The sequence below is a fragment of the Martes martes genome (genome assembly GCF_963455335.1).
Source record: "Martes martes genome assembly, chromosome: 7".
In the NCBI taxonomy this organism is placed as follows: Eukaryota; Metazoa; Chordata; class Mammalia; order Carnivora; family Mustelidae; genus Martes; species Martes martes.
The window spans coordinates 137,046,160-137,064,058 of NC_137894.1; the positions used below are offsets into that span (position 1 = coordinate 137,046,160).

Below are 17,899 nucleotides of genomic sequence, written 5' to 3' on the forward strand. Positions count from 1 at the left end.
TTAAGTATGTACAGATTTGAGAGGAGTGGGAAAACACTCTAGAGAATAGCATGAGCAAAGACAAGTCCTAGAAAAAATAAGAACTGGCTGTTTTCAGGAGCAGGCACGTGAAGGGGAGGAGGGAAGTGGATAGTTGTTCAGGAATGTAACTGTTGGCTAGATTATAGTGTTGCTAACTGGTTTCATTTGATCTTGTGGGTTCTTGAGCAGGAAAATGATCCAGCAGAAATGGCATGCATAGAGGTTGTTGTAGACCCTATGTGGCGATAACAGGTTCACAAAGAAGAACAGGGTATAACCATGGCCCTTGGCTTAGCGCTTTGTGTCACAGCTGTCTACTGGAAAGCTGGAAAACTGGTGTAATGTCCAGAGTATGAAGTCCCTAGTATTTTCTGGAAGAATCCTGGTAGATTTCAGACTTTTGCCACTGTCTTTGGCAAACAGAACTCTGCTGCACTTCCAAACTCTTCCAAATTAATGCTACTTTCAGTACATTTCAGTACACGTGGGAGGAAGAGTAGTTTCTATTGACTCATTGTTGACATGGTTGACTTTTCTTATCAACCTGAGGGTCCTCGAGGTGAGCAACTGAAATGGTGAAAACAAAGAGTTAGTAAGTTGGTCCAATGAGGAGAGCTAATGGCACTGCCTTTATTTCATCATGGCAGAGAGGAGACTTGGGTTATTTGGTCAGTGTGTCCTGCCATTTGTATATGAAGAGCTCTACAGAGAATGAGGGCCAGCAATCTTTCTAAATTACTGAAGGCTAAACAAGGACACGTGTTTCAAATTGCAGCATCAGGATGAGTTATAGGTCAGAATCTGGAAGAATTTCCAGATGATAAAAACATTAGATACTTCATAAAAGTGACCCGACAGATCCTTAAGGTCAGAATAGGAACCTCCCTGTACTTCGGAAGTGTTTTCCTTTCGTCAGGAGGATGTGACAGGGACAGGCCATGAGTCCTCATTTGCTAATTGGTGACCCAGATTATTCAGTTTTTGTTTCTTAGCACCGGTTTCCTTTCTTGATTTCCTTATCTAAACTAATTATACTCCCCCCCCCCCCAATTCATCTGTGGGAATCTCTTCTGGTTTCTGCTTTGTTTCTTGCATTTAAAACATTATCTTGGATATTGATTGGACTTCTGTCGTTTAAAAAATAATCACCCAACAAATAGAACTTAATCTCAGGCAAATTGCCAAATATCAGTGCATTTCTGCTTTTTTTACTTAGAACATGGAAAAGCATGTCATCCCATTTTCTAAAACAATGATGACTTCTTGAGCAAGAATTTACTGCCGAAGAGATCACTGTGACGTGTGTTAATGAAAGATTGGCAGTGTGAAAAGCTTTGGTGCAACTGCTTGTCTTCAGAGTACCTTTCCTGTTTGATTTAATTTCTTTAGTCTGATTCTTTTCTACCAGTCTAGATCTTTTTCCCATTGAAATGTTGAAATTGACCAAGAATATTTCATTTGTGATTGCAGCCCTTCAGTATTGTTACGTAGATTTTTTTTTTTTTTTCTTTTTCTGCAGAAGAGCAAGCTCTTACAGTGCTATGCAAGCTGCCCATTTAAAACTATCATTGCTTGGCACCTATGCCCTAGTGACAGTTTGACCAACATGTGAGCAGGCACACTGCCATCCTGACAGATGGGCGGGCGTATAGGCAGCCAAGAAACCATGTATCTGCATCTAGTGTATTTGTTAAGGGCAGGATTCCCAGTCGGGGATGTTCAAACGTCTGTCCATCCTGAGCTTTCACGCCTATGGATAAAGGGATGTCATCATTAATTTCAGCTTCTGACTGAGATTCCATGGGTATATAAGAGCTTCTTGGCTCTACAGAAGTAGGCAATTGGGGACAATCAGGATAATTGTTCTCTCCTTCATCACAGGACTACTTCAAATAATCCTTTCCTCTTTCTTCTGGCCAGCTAGGTTTGCAGTGAGTACAAACCTGTTCAGTCCCTATACTTCTAGAATATGCGCTGTTCATTTATTTTCTAGAGAACAAAAGCTTTGAAAGTCATTTAATATTTGTGCTTTGGACAGCAAGGTATATGATTGAAGTCAGGTAGATCTGGGCTCAAATGTTAACCCCTGTATGACATTAGGGCCACCTGATTTTACCATCAAATCAAGGTAAAATAATACCTATTTCAGCCTGGTTGTGATCATGAACTGTGAGATGTGTATGTGAATTACTTGGTAGAACGTCTGGCCCACAGTGTGTGTTCAGTCAGTGTTCATCATCACTACTATCATCGTTGCTTTAACATACCAGAGGGAATTTTTCTCTGGAGAATTTTTGGAAACAGAAAATCTTTTTTTCAGCTTATCTCCCACCATTTTTGAAAGTCATGTATTGGATATTAGTAGATTGGTCTATAATGGAACGCTTCCAGTGACGGAACTCACTACCTCTAGCGCGGGCTTTTCACCCATGGCACTAGTGACATTTTAGGTGAGTCATTCCTAGTTGGGGCAAGGGGTTCTCTGAATAGTAGGCTGTTAGCATCCCTTGCCATGGGGACAAAATCATCCCAGGTTGAGAATCCCTGCTCTAGAGATAGCCTATCCTGTTTTTTGTTTTGTTTTTTGAAGGTTTTATTTATTTGAGAGAGAGCAAGAGAGAGGGAGAAAGTACAAGAGGGGGAAAGGATCAGAGGGAGAAGAAGACTCCCCCCGAGTGGGAGAAGCCACCGCAGGACTGCATCCCGCGACACCTGGATCATGACCTGAGCCGAAGGCAGACACCCAGCTGACTGAACCACCCAGGTGCCCCATACTATCCTGTTTTTAATCAAGTTAGCAAGCTTTTTCTTACATTGAGTGGAAGTCTTCTTTCTGATTTCTGCTACCCAATTCTGTCTTTTGGAGACACTTAGAACAAGTGGCATCTCTGTTCTGTGTAATGTCTTTTTTCAAATACTTGAAGATGGTCATCAGCTTTTCTCAGTCTTCTTGAGCTGAGACATCTCTAGTTCATTAGTTGTTCCTTACAAAGCATGTTTTTGTGTCATTTCAACCCATTGGTGGCTTTCCTTTGATTTAATTCCTTTTTTAGACTGTAGTGCTTAGGATTGAATGCAGTACTCTGGGGCTGGTTTGATCAGTAAAAATAGAGTCACATCTCTTGTTTCGGATATAGCATTTCTATAAACTTGTATTAGTGTGGGGAAGAATAATACCTTTCTTCTACGTACTGTGTTCTTATTATCAGCTGTATAATAGCTTTGATGACCACATCATACATCGAACTTGGATCATGTTGAGTAGATATATCTAAGCCGTATCTTCAGCCTATTCTCAGGCATTAGTTTTGGGGTCCAACACGGGAGCTTATGTGTATCCTGTTAAATTTTTTTTTTAATTGGATTTAGCTAACCACAGTATTAATTCTTGGTTGACTTGGAAGTTTTTTTTTAAAGGAAGTAGGTGATGATGCCATCAACTAAGATTGAAAATACAGGAGCAGGGCCTTTGTGTTTGCATGTGTGTGCATTTGCGCATGGAGATTGAAAAGGGGATTAAGATGGAAGCCTGGGGACCCCTAATATTAAGAGGCATCTGGGAGAAAGGAAGGAAGATAGACTACCAAGGGGAGAGGTGCGTAGAAGGTAGGATGAAAATGAGAGGAGTGTCTTGAAGGCTGGAGTGACTATGTGAAGTACAGTGATAGATACTTGAATACAAAATGAATAGGATGTGGTCTGCTTTCTCTGCCCATTGGTATTTGCCCTATCATTTAACTGTTCAGTTAATGGCATTACCTAGTCAGTTATAGCTGGAAAATTAGAGTCATTCTTCATTTCTTCTTCACACTCTTGCATCTATTTGAGTTACCAAGTTCTACTGATTAAAAAGAAATTTTTTTCCCCCTGAAGTATAATATACATACTGGAAAAAGCACAAATATTAAGGACCTAGCTCAGTGACTTTTTTTTTTTTAAACAAAGTGAACATACTAAAATCACGACCACCCAGAGCAAGACGTTCACTCTTCTAGCACTCCACATGCCCCTGTTGTGCCTCTTTCAAGTAATTGCTCCCGCCCAAGGTAACCAATAGTCTGACTTCTATAACTGTAGCTTAGTTTTGCCCGCTAAGTGAAATCTTACTGTATATAGTCCTTTTTACCAAGCTTCTTTCATGCAGCGCGTGTCTGAGGTTCATCTTTGCTGTGTGTAGTTTGTTGTTTTATAGCTCTGTTGTTCTGGTTATCTTTTACTGTACAGTCATTAGTTTTGGTTTTTGATTACTGCATAACGCACCACTCCAAACTTAGTGGAGTGAAACAGTAGCCGTTGTGTTGGCTCACGGATTCTGTGGGCTAGGAATTTGGTGGGCATAGCTTGTCCATGCTCTGTAGTAGTTGCGGTCTAGAATTGGTTAGAGGCTCCTTCACTCACATGCATGGTACCTTGGCTGGGGTGTCTCAAAGACGAGGTTCATGTGGGATTGTTGACCACAACAGCTGCACATAGAATTCTCCACTAGGCCTTGGGTTTTCACAGCATGTCGGCTGGGTTCCCAGAGGAAGCTTCCTGAAAGTGACTTATCCTTGAAAGTCATACAGTGTCACTCTGCTGTACTGTTGGTTGAAATAGATACAAACCTGCCTGGATTCAAGAGGAGGGAACATAGACCTCATGTCTTTCTGGGAGAGGTGTCCGAAATTGTGGCCATTTCTAAAAGTCATCACAAATTATATACTACAGTTTATCTACTGTTTAGCAGATGAATTTGAGTAATGACTACTTTGGAGCAGTTATGGATAATGCTGTCTTAATAATTCTTACTCATATCTTTTGGTTCACATATATATTCATTTTAGTTGGGTATGTGAGAGTAGAGTTATTGACCATAGTGTGTATGTATCTTCAGCTTTGATGAATATATACTGCTGACAGTTTTCCAAAGCGGTTGTACCAATTCATACTCCTACTGATAATGTATGTGAGATCTAGTTGCTGTGCAGTCTTGCCTCTACTTGGTACTGTCATTTAAACATTTAGAACTTTTTTAAACCATTCCTTGGTTGTGTAGATCTCAGTGTGATTTTAATTGGCATTTCCTTGATAGGCATTTTGAGCACCTTTTCGTATACTTGTTACTCATTTGGTTATTCTGTGTTGCAGAGTGACTGTTCAAGTCTTTTGCCCATTTTAGATAAGTTGGGTTGTCATTTTCTTATTGAACTATTGGAGTTTGCATATATTCTGGATATAAATTCTTTGTCAAATACATGAATTGTAAAAAATCTCTTCCCATCCTGTGGCTTGCCATGTCACTCTTGTAATGTGTCTTTTGATGAACTAAAATTCTAAATTTTAATCAGTTCCATCTTACCAGTCTTCTTTGTGGTTAGTGCTTTTTGTGACCTGTTTACTTTTGCTACCCAACAGTCATGAAGATTGTTTTTTTAGATTTTATTTATTTATTTGATAGAGAGAGACACAGTGAGAGAGGGTACACAAGCAGTGGGAATGGGAGAAGGAGAAGCAGGCTTCCTGCCGAGCAGGAAGCCCATTGTGGGTCTGGATCCCAGGACCCCAGGATCATCACCTTAGCCAAAGGCAGAGGCTTAACGACCGAGCCACCCAGGTGCTCCGAAGATTTTTTTTTTTTTTATGTTATCTTCTACTGGCTTTATTATTTTACCTTTCACATTTAGATCTGAGTCTCCAGGAATTGATTTTTGTGTGTTATGAGTTAGGGAGGTCAGGATCCTCCCTACCCTCCTCCCCCTGTATATTTAACCATACAAGTAGTAGCCAGTAGCATTGGGTCAGGTGGACACAGCTGGGAATTAGGGTTCCTATATTCCTAGCCTTAACCTACCTTTCATGCACCTTCTGAACTCTGGCTTGTTATTAAACCCCTCTGGCCTTAGCTTCATCTGTAAAAGAAAGGATTTGAAAGAAACGTGTTCTGATTTTTGTTCTGACTCTGGTTTATTAGATCATTCTGTGTAGTTCTACAGTTTTATTTAGGCTTGTTAGACTCTTCTTAGATCTGAGTTCTATCTGATGTGTTCCTGGTAACTCCCAGCTTTCTGCTATTGCCAGTAGTGATGAGTAGGCCATTTAGATCTTCATCTAAGCTACTGATGAAACACAGCTTTTTGATCATGTTGGCAAGTCCCTGCCCAGACATGGTCTTCTGATCTTCTTGGTATTTTTTGTCCCCTGCCAGGAACTCATTATTCCGTTTTAGTAAGCCATGGTTCAGGACACGAGTTCAATTTTCGAAAGCCTTTTGCATATACTATTCCTTATGCTTGTCCCTTACTTCGGTTTCTACTTGGACTTCTAAGAGTCACAGATATGGTGTAGAGTTTCATGAATCATCAGAAGTCATTTGTGACTGGTGAGTTCTAATCTCAACAGTCTCCTTTCCGGAGCATCTTGCATATGCGCTTCTGGAAAGTGGTGTGCCTTCGAATGTCAGGTTTTCACACTGTAATTGTGTCCTAAGTAGAGTAGTCAGGAACCACCTGGATGACAGAACAGGAAATCTGTCATTTGCTGGTTCCTTTGTGTTCTTAGGGGCCTGCCTTGGGGTAACTTCTACCCTTCTTTCAGGAGGTAAAGTTTTGTTTCTACAAAACAGTGTAACTCCAGTATAGATATATTGTTCCTTCCTTTATTATCCTTGATACTGCATTTTTCTTCTCATTAACTTCTTTAAACACCTTTATTGAGATGTAGTTCACATATCCTACGATTCACTCATTTAAGGAGTATTGTTCAGTGGTTTTTAACATCTCCCCAGGACTGCAACTATTGTCATAATCTAATTGTACAATATTTTCATCAACCTTAAAAGAAACCTCCTACCCATTAGCAATCACTCCATTCTCTCCTCACCCCCCACAGCCCTAGGAAACTATTAGTCTGCTTTTGTCTCTGTAATGCCTATTTTGGAAATCTTGCATAATTGGAGTTGTAAAATATAGGGTCTTTTGTAACTGGCTTCTTTCACTTAGTATAATGTTTTCGGGCGCGTCCATGTTGTAGCAGGTGTCAGTGCTTCATTTTTTTTTTTTGCTGGGCAGTAGTGCATTGTATGGGTAGAGCTCGTTGGTTTATTCATTCATCCGCCCAAGGGCATCGGAGTTGTTTCCAAGTTTTGACTATTATGAATAATACTGTTATGAACATTTATGTACAGTTTTTTTGTGGATGTATGTTTATTTCCTTTAAGTTATGTGCCTACCAGTAGACATGCCGTGTCATGAGATAACTCTGTGTTTAACATCTTTAAAAGAACTGCCGGATTGTTTTCCAAAGTCAGCTGCACCATTATACACTTTCAGTAGCACTGTAGGTGGGTTCAGATATCTCCGTATCCTCACCAGTGCTTGTTATATTGTCTCTTTTTGTTAGAATCTTTGTGAGTATGAAGTGGTATCTCACTGTAGTTTTGGTTTTCATTTCCCTAATGACTACCATTGTCCAACTCCTTTTTGTATACTGTTGGCCATTTGTACATCTGTTTTGGAGAAATGTCTGTTTAAATCCTTTGCCCATTTTTAAATTGGATTGTCTTTTTATTATTGAGTTTGTTAGCCTTTTAACGTTCAGTTTGATTTATTTGCAACTAGAAATATTCTTTTGCCTTGGTTTTCTTTCCTTTGTTTTTCTTTCATTTTGTTAAGGGACCATTCATTCTTTCTGTAGTAAGGGAGAGGGTTAAGAAGGTTTTCAGGCCTTTTGCATTCTCTTGGCAACAGCTTCCCTTGGCAACCTATAGAATTGTGGAATACCTTAGACTGGAAAATGTACATCTCCTGATTATTGGAATAGTAGTTTTGTAGTTCATACTGGTTCTAAAATGAACCATGCTTCTTTCTTTACAAATCAGTAGGTAAAACTCCTGGCTTAGACTTTAATCCAAGTAATTTTACAGGTGAGGGAAAAAGACCTGGAGAAGTTGGATCATGTTTAGGTTCACAGCAGATAGACCTGGAGCATAATTCAGTCCATTCTTAAGAAAAATGTGTTGGTTTCTCACAAGGTGACAACTTCATGTCAGACTTGGGATACCAGGGTTAGACAGGGTCCTTAATTTCCAGATTCTCACAAAAAATGTCAAAAGAGCGTGACATATATGCAATTAATGGTAATATAGTGTCATAGTGCTGTGAAATGTGGGCAAGGTTGTAGAGTCTAGTGCTCTTAACACCACTCAGTGCTGAAATTTGCATTTTACTTTCCTTTGCATGTAGGCAAAATTAGATTTTTGAGTTGTTGATTTTGTCTGGACCACCTAGTGAAGAATTTGTAGCAACATGGACGGGACTGGAAGAGATTATGCTGAGTGAAATAAGTCAAGCAGAGAGAGTCAAGTATCATATGGTTTCACTTATTTGTGGAGCATAACAAATAATATGGAGGACAAGGGTAGATGGAGAGGAGAAGGGAGTTGAGGGAAATTGGAAGGGGAGGTGAATCATGAGAGACTATGGACTCTGAAAAACAACCTGAGGGTTTTGAAGGGGCGGGGGATGGGAGGTTGGGGGAACCAGGTAGTGGGTATTAGGGAGGGCACAGATTGCATGGAGCACTGGGTGTGGTGAAAAAACAATGAATACTGTTACGCTGAAAATAAATAAAAAAAATTAAAAAAAAAAAAAGAATGGTAACAAGAGTGCCATCATTCAGATGCTGAGTTTGCGGGAGAAACGGACTTTAGAATGTTTTGGGTTTTACACTGGAACCTGAAGATAGTCTCATCAAGTACAGTGTTTCTGTACATATACTATTAACTGTTTTTTTCAAATACTCTGCAGTGGTTTATTACATTGTTTTTTCCCTGAGTTTATGTTAATATTTTATGTTAAAAACAACAACGAAAAACTTCCTTTTGAAGATCTTTACATCAGTGATTTATTTCATTACTACTTTTGTTCTTTTGATCTTTGGAAGTCATTCTTTTTATTCAGAGTTGGGTTGGATATTTATAGTAACATGTGAATGTATTTCTCTTTTATTTTTTATATTGTTTTGATGGTGTTTGTAATAGTATTCAGTTGTAATATTAAAGCAAATATTTTACCACCTTAAGACTTCTTGTTTTGCAAATGATTTATTCCGTGGTATGTGCTCTCTTTTAATGCTTGTGTTAAGTAACCAAAAGGCATTTTTGCAAAAATTTTATTTTTTATACATGTGTTTTGAATCTCGGTTGGCCCTCCTAACTTATTGGTTGTAAAAGCCATGGACAAATTTTTTAACTTCTCTTATTCCCAGTTTTGTTATATGCAGTCAAGATAATGCCACCTGTGTTTTGTGGTTATTTTAAGAGTCAGAGATCGTGCATTTAAATTAGCCAACATAGAGCCTGCCATATAGATGCTTAATAGTGAGGGTAGCTGTTGTTATATGTTAGTTCATTCATTTGTAAGAACTGTAATTAATGGTTAATTCTTTCTCATATAGATTCAGTCATCTATATTTTTACTCATTTAGGATTACTTGGGCAAAAGTAAATGATCATATTAATGTAAGAACTTCATGTCAGTATTCACTTTCAGTCAGTAGTCTTTCAGATTGTATTGCTCTTTAAAGACTGACTTAGGCTTTACCTCAAAACCATAAAGGTGTGGTCTTGTCTGCTAATATAGGCACTGAGAGTTGTTTCTCTACATAGTCGATTGCTCTGTTTTTAATTTGAAGCGGTGGCTGGGCTGACTTAGGCAGATCCTGCGTACAGGCCGTTTCCAAAGTAACAACACTAGAGAGAGCTACTTGGTATTTTATGTAATACAAGTTCTTTCATTATTCATGAAGAACGCTTTGAAAATATTTTAATTGAAAAATAAATGCACAGAATGAGAAATTTAGACAATATAGGAGGATAAAGAATAGAAACTAAACCTACCATGAAGGCATCTTTTCCCAATTGGTTATATAGGGTACCAGTAATATGCTGTCTCTACACATGGTGCGTTGTTGCACAAGTCCTGGGAGTGCTGGTCATATATATTCAAGCATATGCAGCATACATTTTTCACTTAACTGTATCTTGGAGGCTTTTCAATACTGATGTATATAGGTTTACCTCATTTTTTAAGTTGCATGTTCATTCTGTGGATATGACATCATTCACTTAATAAGTTCCCTTCTGATGTAAATTAAAGATGTTTCTAGTCTTTTGTTATATTATGCTGCAGTGAATATCCATGTACATGTTAACCTTAAAGTAACATTTATTTTACTAGCAGAAATGGATTCATTCAGAAATAACTATAATTCAGGACAAGCAAACTATAGCAAAACCAGAGGCTAGTTCCACAAAGGAGAGGAACATTATTTTATGGGGAAGAAAGAGGAAGCTGGGAGAGGTTGTTCCGAGTGAAAGTCCGCTGGAGAGAAGCAAGGATTCTGGGTGCTGAGGTTTCTCATTGGCTGAGCTGGGCTGCTGACTATTTCTTGTGGGAGATGTAATGTACGTCTATTCCTGTGGGGCCTGTAATTGATGGTTTTTCTGTTGACCATTCTTTTGCTGGATCTGTCATGGACGATTCTTCTAGTAATTGATGTTGAGTGGTATGGCTCCCCCTCTAGCCCCCTGACTCCACTTTAGTGAGATTTCCCTTCACTAATTTTCACATACATTTGACAGGATGTGAGTGTACCTATAGGACAAATTGCTAGAAGTGGGCTGAGCCATAGGGCTGTGTATGTAACATTTTGGTAGCTAATGCTAAAGTCATAGGGCCTCATACTCTTGTCAACCCAGGGTATTTTCTAACTCTTTGAATTTGGCTAATCTGATAGCTTAACAATGTGATTTTAGTGCTAAATTAAGTCTTACTGTAATTTTATTTTGCATTTTATTAATGAATGAAGCTGAGCCTATTTGCTATTGATCTTTAGGATATAATGTTAGTAAAAGAAATCATGGTGACAGACAAGGTATATAATATTTTGCCTGTTAACCTAAGACACAGTTTATACAGATACATGTATTTTACTTGCTGCTTAAAACTAAAAACTAATCAAAACAGTTACATGGAGGGAAAGGACAGGAAAGCTGGGGAATGGAAGCTAGAATTCTGAACACATCTTGTGTTGTTTTAGTTTTGGAAATGTAAATGTTTGACAAAATAACAAAAATTTGAAGGGAAGAAATATGTCTCAGTTAAGTATTTAGGTTAATGTTTGGAATGAAGAATTTTAACACATGAGACTAGAGACAGATATAAAGGCAAAGAAGTTAAGCAAAAACGCTTTAATCTTAAATTTGAATAGAATATATCAATATAAACTTGTGATGTGTTTTCTCACTGAAAAGAATTCTAGCTTTGTCCACTAAAAAGATCTAGAAATAATGACAACCTGGGACCAGTGAATATTGTAGGGCCCAGATTTTGGTCTCTAATCCATTTTCCACTAAAAGGAGACAGGCTTTTTGTAGAAGTGATTGATTTTAGGTTTGGGACAGGAAAATGTGCATGAGGAACCTGGAACATCTTATTCTAGAAAGCAAGGAAAATATCCAGGACTGTTGGGGTTGAATCAGAAGGATACAGTGGCCAGCCCAAAGGGCTTTCATTGTTCAGTGCAAAAAGGAAAGAGCAGCCCTGGCCGCAGAAGCTGCCAGACATTCACAGACAGGCCATGTTGTCCTTGGGTTAAATGTAAGCAGCCTCACAGAATACCTCAGACAGGGTTTCACTCACGTTATGATAAAATGAAACCAGGCACAAAGCCAAGGTCTCTGCGTTATCCACAAAATTCTTGACCAAAATGAGTGATGGCTACTTCTTTACCACTTACAGCTTTATCTTCATTCTAGTATCCCCTCCCTGCCATAGGATTTATGGAGATACTCATTCATAGAATTACCCCACTTTCTGACATCTAATTTAGGAAAATTCCTGCTTCCTCATATCCTCCCCCAAATTACCCAACCAAAGCCTGAATCCTGTAATAGATTCTTTTTTAAAAATTATTAACATATATATTATTTGTTTTAGGGATACAGGTCTATAATTCATCAGTCTCACGCAACGCACAGTGCCCAGCACAACACATACCCTCCCCTGTGTCCATCACCCAATCACTTCATCCCTCCCACCCCCCTCTAATACAGCACCCCTCAGTTTGTTTCCTGAGATTGAGTCTCTTATGGTTTGTCTCCCTTTCTGGTTTTATCTTGTTTCATTTTTTCCTCTCTTCCCTTATGATCTTAGGTTTCTTTATAACATAATCTTACTGAGCCACCCTGGTGTTCCCTGTGGAATGTGTTCTCCCAACTTGTTTCACTCAAGGTGTGTTCCTGGTGTTCTTTTACCGAGGGGCTCTGACAACACATAGATGGCAGAACACTTTGTGCAAAGAAAGTAACAAAGGATAGGAGGGACACATTCAGTGACAGTAGAGGGACCTAGTTAGCAAAATTCACAAAGGGGGACATTTTACAAAACAAACGACAAGGGAAGGAAAAAAAAAATAAAAGAGGGAGGTGGCATTTGTCCATTAAAGAGATTGAAAGACTCGTTCGCCAGATGCGGCAAGTAAAAATCAGCTATAAGAAGACACTTCTTGGGGCACCTGGATGGCTCAGTGGGTTAAGCCTCTGCCTTCGGCTCAGGTCATGATCTCAGGGTCCTGGGATGGAGCCCCGCATCGGGCTCTCTGTCTGCTTCTCTGCCTACTTGTGATCTCTGTCTGTCAAATAAATAAATAAAATCTTTAAAAAAAAAAAAAAAAGAAGACACTTCTTGAGACAATTAGAGAGTCTTTGAACTTAGTAGTAGATGATATTACAGAATGATTGTTAATTTTGTTAATTTTGTTAGATGTGTTAATATTTATTGACTATATTTTTAAAAAAGTAACTTAGAAGAATTTGCGTATGAAACGATGTAATGTGTGGGGTTTACTTTGAAACTGTCTGGAGGGGTGAGTGGATTGGGTAAAGGGAAGAAACAGATTGGCTATGTGGTTTTAATTGTTGAAACTGGGTGATGTGTATGCGGTAGTTTATCATACCCCTTCTCTGCTTTGTATGAATTTGAAAATTCTCATAGTAAGGAGTTTCTAGAAGCCTTTTGTATTTCTTTTTCTGTGAATTTCCATCTGCACCTCACTTCTCCATTTTTCTCTTGGATTTTTGTCTTTTTTTTTTTTTCTCCTTAGAAAGGAATCTTTAAATACTAAGAAAGTTAGCCTTTTTTGATGTTTTTCATATGTCTTTCAGGTTTGTTTATGCTATTTTTAACCTGTGGAGTATTTTTATTTTGTCAAATATATAAATTTTCTTTATGGCTTGACTGTTTTATTTTGTTGTCTCAGAAAACCTTGTCTCTGGGAGTCTTTAAAGTTTTTCTTTTATGTTTTCATGAAGACTTTTTTAATGACTGGACTACACTTCTGATATGCTTGTACTATTTGGTCATCCTAATTTCCTTCTGAGTATTTAGAGCTATTCTCCCCTTAAGCCCTGCTGCAAGAATATGTAAGGAAAAATGTGCAGTTGCTATCCTGTGTAGATTTAAATGTGAACATCCAGTGAATTAACTCTAAACAAAGCTTGGTTGTTAAATTTGCCCCCATATCAGAGAACTAATGGGAAATCTGTCATTTACAAAATTCCCAAACATGCTAAGTGCTGTATAAACATAAACAGTATAGTTCAACCTTTCCAATTTTAGAACAGTTTCAGTGTTTGCTTAACATACAGAAGCATTCCTTTTAGTTCCTTTCGTAGGGCCTGTGGGTCACCTACCTTTGAAGTCAGCATCTTCACACTTGCTCCCCTCTTAGATGCCCTGCTTTATTACGGGCAGAGCAGGACGTTCCCAGCATCTATCTGCTCTCTGTAGGATGAACGAATGTTACTGCAAAGTCTTCTTCATGGTTGGTTCCTGGAGACCTGTTAGGACTCCAGGGATGGATCTTCTAACCCGCACATCTAAAGTCAGAAAGAGAGGTACACAGCGAGACCTCACCGGATCCTTTGCTTTTCCGGGCAGGTGTCGACAGTGGGGCTTCCTGGGCTTGTGCTCGAAATTGGACCATCCTGTGTACTCTCGCTTGAAAATAAATTCTGCAGTTAGTGCTCCTCTTTTAGAACTTTTAGAAATCGTTTAAAGGACATAAAAGTTGAGGAAGTACACTTGATATACTGTATTTTAAACATTTGCTATCCCAAAAAATGTTATAGTGTAATGTAAATCAGCTTCTCAATACAAGTAGAAAACATTCTGACTAGGAAGAAATTTTTCTTCTCTGAAAATACCCACTTTCTTTCTCAGAATTAGAAGCGTGAGTCTTCACCTAGTTCTTTCCAGCGTAGGTGTGAAAACCTGACTAGTGTGACAATTGCTTCCAAAGATGGTGTCACAGTTTGAGTTTAGCTTAATGTTTTTCAGGAATAAGTCTGTGAATTTATAGGATCATTATCTCTGGAGGTTCACTTCTGTATTCTTATGGATTGTTGTGCTGTAGTTGACTCTTGTTTTGTTAATGTCCTTACAGATAACATACAGCCATGAATCCTTTTGCAACTTAAGTTGATATGCCTAGTTCTCAGAGTGAGACCAGAGTGGGACTGATTGATTGGGTGTCCCTACTAGGAACAATGAGCTTTTCTTTGCTTTTCTTTGTCACAGGTTTTTATGTTAAATGGCATTGGTAATAAGTATAATTTTATTCCATGGATATCCTTACAGTTCAGTCTCAGCCATAGGATTTGTGGGAATAAAAAAAAGTAAGTATATGAAGACCGTTGGTATGTTTGGGAAGGGGCTATATAAACTCAAGATGCTGTATTTTAGTTTTTAGATGATTTCTTCATGGTAACCAAATGCATTAATCAACTTCTAATTAGCTGGCTCATTTGTAAGAGAATTGTCTTTAAATATATTGCTTTGAAATTGTTCCTGAAGTAATTTAGCAGAAGAGGTGATGAAGTTCTTTGTTGACCGATTATCTCTTGTTTGCTTTTATTCTTTGACTTACTGTAGTTTGGCGGGAAGCCATTTATACCAAAACATGTAATTACTTTTTAATCCCAACTAAGTTTGAAGTGTAAATGAGTGATCTTTGATTTGGGATGCAATGGGATGGGGAAAGGATGGTCTTTTGGGGAGCTCCTCTTGAGTCCTTCATTCACTAATTTGTATTTTTTTTCCAACTTCTGAAATGAACTAGAGGGAGCCTTTCTTGACATCCTCTAATACGGTAGAGTTGTGTGTAACAGAGCTAGTATGTTGAACATGAGTGACTGAATGAAGAAAGGAGCATGTGCCGGCGTATCTAGATCGGTGGTCCAGTCTGTTCATCACCTCCTCTGTGTGGCATTTCAACTCACGGACGCACCAGGGCTCTTGAGGAAGAGGGCCTTTCTGGTTTCAGAGTTCTGCTGGTAATTATCATGCGTAGCCAGGACTGAGAGCTACTCCCTCAGACCGTGATACTTATGTAATTTGAGTTTATAATTTTGCTCTGAACTTGCTGGCGCTAGTTGAAAAAATGAGAAAACAGGTTTCAGAGCTCTTACTTGCTGTCTTAAAAACTTGGACCCTACTGGAAGAGGTACTTTCTCCCTGCCCTGAAACCAACAGAGTTTGGTTCTGTAGATGTCCACAACTGCTCACTGTCTCTAATAAATAGTTTTATCAGAGGATTCAGAAACATTCTTTACCTGGAGGGCTTTTTATTGATCCTTGTTTGAAGCTGATGATATAAAAATCCTAACTGTATGAAGGTGTTTCTACATGAAACTAAGTGCAGCTTCTAGAGGCCAAAGGCTGCATTTTATCCATGCGCATTTCCAGCTCCACACATCAGTTTTGGAGGTGTTTTATAAATGCCTTTGGAATAAAGGAGTTCAGATATTTGATATTCTGGTGAACTACTTTGTTGTAAAGATCGAGCTTAGAAAATCTAGAGTAAGAGATGATTAGCATGTTTCCTAGACCATCTGTCACTAATATCAATTGTTTCTACTTGGCACTGAAGACTTGTTTGGGGGTTGGGGGGTGGTAGCTGGTGTAAAGTTTAAAAAAATCTAAAAAACGTCCTAGGTTATTCTGCACCCCTCTGTTTGGTGGTTGAAAGTCAGTGCCGTGTTTAAAAAATTGACATACTTATTATCCAGGAAGGATTAATGCGGTCATTGGTTTTTCCAGTAGCAACACCATTCTAGTAAGTGGTAGCTGTTTCTGCTTTGCCCCCTCCCGATCTGTTTGATGGATTCACCAGAGCGAGCTGTTGGAAAACGTAAGCCAGAGCATGCCACTTCTCTGCGCAAAACCTTCCCTGGATTTCCCATCTCCCCGAGAGCTAAAGTGGGTGTCGTTACAGTGAGTGGCCTGTGTGTTGGGTGTGATCACCAACCCTGTGCCGTTGTATATCTGTGACATCAGCTAGTGCTCTCCCCTGGCGGATTCTTCTGCAGCTGCCCCCACCTCCCTGCTACTTTGGCTTCCAGAACAAGCTGGTCATACTCTTGCCTTAGGGCCTTTGCACTTGCTGCTCCCTCTGTGTGGGGTGCTCTTCCTCTAGATGACCGCATGGCCAGCTTCCCTCACTGTGTTGCAGGTCTTTGCCTGCAAACATTTTGTCATTTTCTCCTAAGGGTTTACCAGATCATCTTTTAAATTTCACCCCCCTCCCTCATCCCCTCTCCTTACTTTATTTTTTCCCTTAGCACTTATTACCATTGGACACTGAGCATGTTTTAATTTTTAACAGGTTATCTTAAATTTAAAAAAGCTTAATGAGGGCTGGATTTTTTAAAAAAGATTTTATTTATTAATTTGATGGAGAGAGATCACAAGTAGGCAGAGAGGCAGGCAGAGAGAGAGGGGGAAGCAGCCTCCTGTTTTTATATTTCCTGTCAAAAAGTTACAAACCATTTACTCTAATAGCACTAGTAAGTTACTTAATGTTAAAGTTAAGGGGAAACTAGGGCTTTGTCCTAGGCTCTACTTTTTAGGAATGGAAGCTGATCCATTATAAACCCATTCCTACCTTGAGGTGACATTAGTGACAAAGGCACTAAGATTTTCAATTTATATCAGGCTTACATAGTTTAGCCTTTGGATAGAGTGGACTCTGAGTATAGAATAATATACATTAGCAAAAACTATCAAACATGAAAACTTTGGTGAGAAATAGGTCAATGAGAAAATTCTTTTTTTTTTTTTTTTAAAGATTTTATTTATTTATTTCACAGAGAGAGAGAACACAAGTAGGCAGAGAGGCAGGCAGAGAGAGGGGGAAGCAGGCTCCCTGCGGAGCAGAGAGCCTGATGCGGGGCTCGATCCCAGGACCCTGAGATCATGACCTGAGCTGAAGGCAGAGGCTTAACTCACTGAGCCACCCAGGTGCCCCAATGAGAGAATTCTTGACTCGTGTTCAGAATATGATTTTTATTTTGATTGAAGTATTGTGAATTAAAATGCAAGCATAATACATGTCCCCAAATCTTGAAGAAGTACGTTTCCCCTTTTGCTAAAGTCAAGAGCCCTGAAGTGGACTGCAGGGCTCTGTTGGAAGCGTTGCGCCCATGTTACCTGGCTGTCCCCTCCTCCCACCACCTCCCCGTTCCCGAGTAAGCCACAACGGAATCCTTCTTTGTTCGTGTGGCGTGCTCTTACCTTAAGATCTTTGCACTGCTTGTCCCTCTGCCCACAATATCCTCCCAGTTATACCACCTGTGAGTCTGCTCAGATCTCACCTACCTTCTCAGTGAGGCTCACGTGCCCCCTGCCACCCTGCTCTCCCTGTCCTCTCCCCTCCTGATCTCTGTTACTTTCCTTTCCTTTTTTTTTCCTTTAAAGCACAGCACCTACATTTTATAAAATATTATATACTTTACTCATTATGTCTGTCTGTCTTCCTTTCTTTCCTTTCCCTTTCTTTCTGT

The 17,899-nt window shown here is 39.2% G+C and overlaps 1 protein-coding gene across 2 annotated transcripts in view; it reads left to right on the forward strand.

Annotated features, from left to right (window-relative positions):
* VRK1 (VRK serine/threonine kinase 1) overlaps window positions 1-17,899 on the forward strand; it is a 74,076-nt gene that overhangs the window by 7,110 nt on the left and 49,067 nt on the right. The window contains exon 2 of one of the 2 annotated variants that reach the window (XM_080808050.1): window positions 2,612-2,785. The exons of the other annotated variant lie outside the window; for it this stretch is intronic. The gene's annotated coding sequence lies outside the window, so the exon portion shown is untranslated. The remainder of the gene's footprint in view (window positions 1-2,611; window positions 2,786-17,899) is intronic. 2 annotated transcript variants of the gene reach the window in all.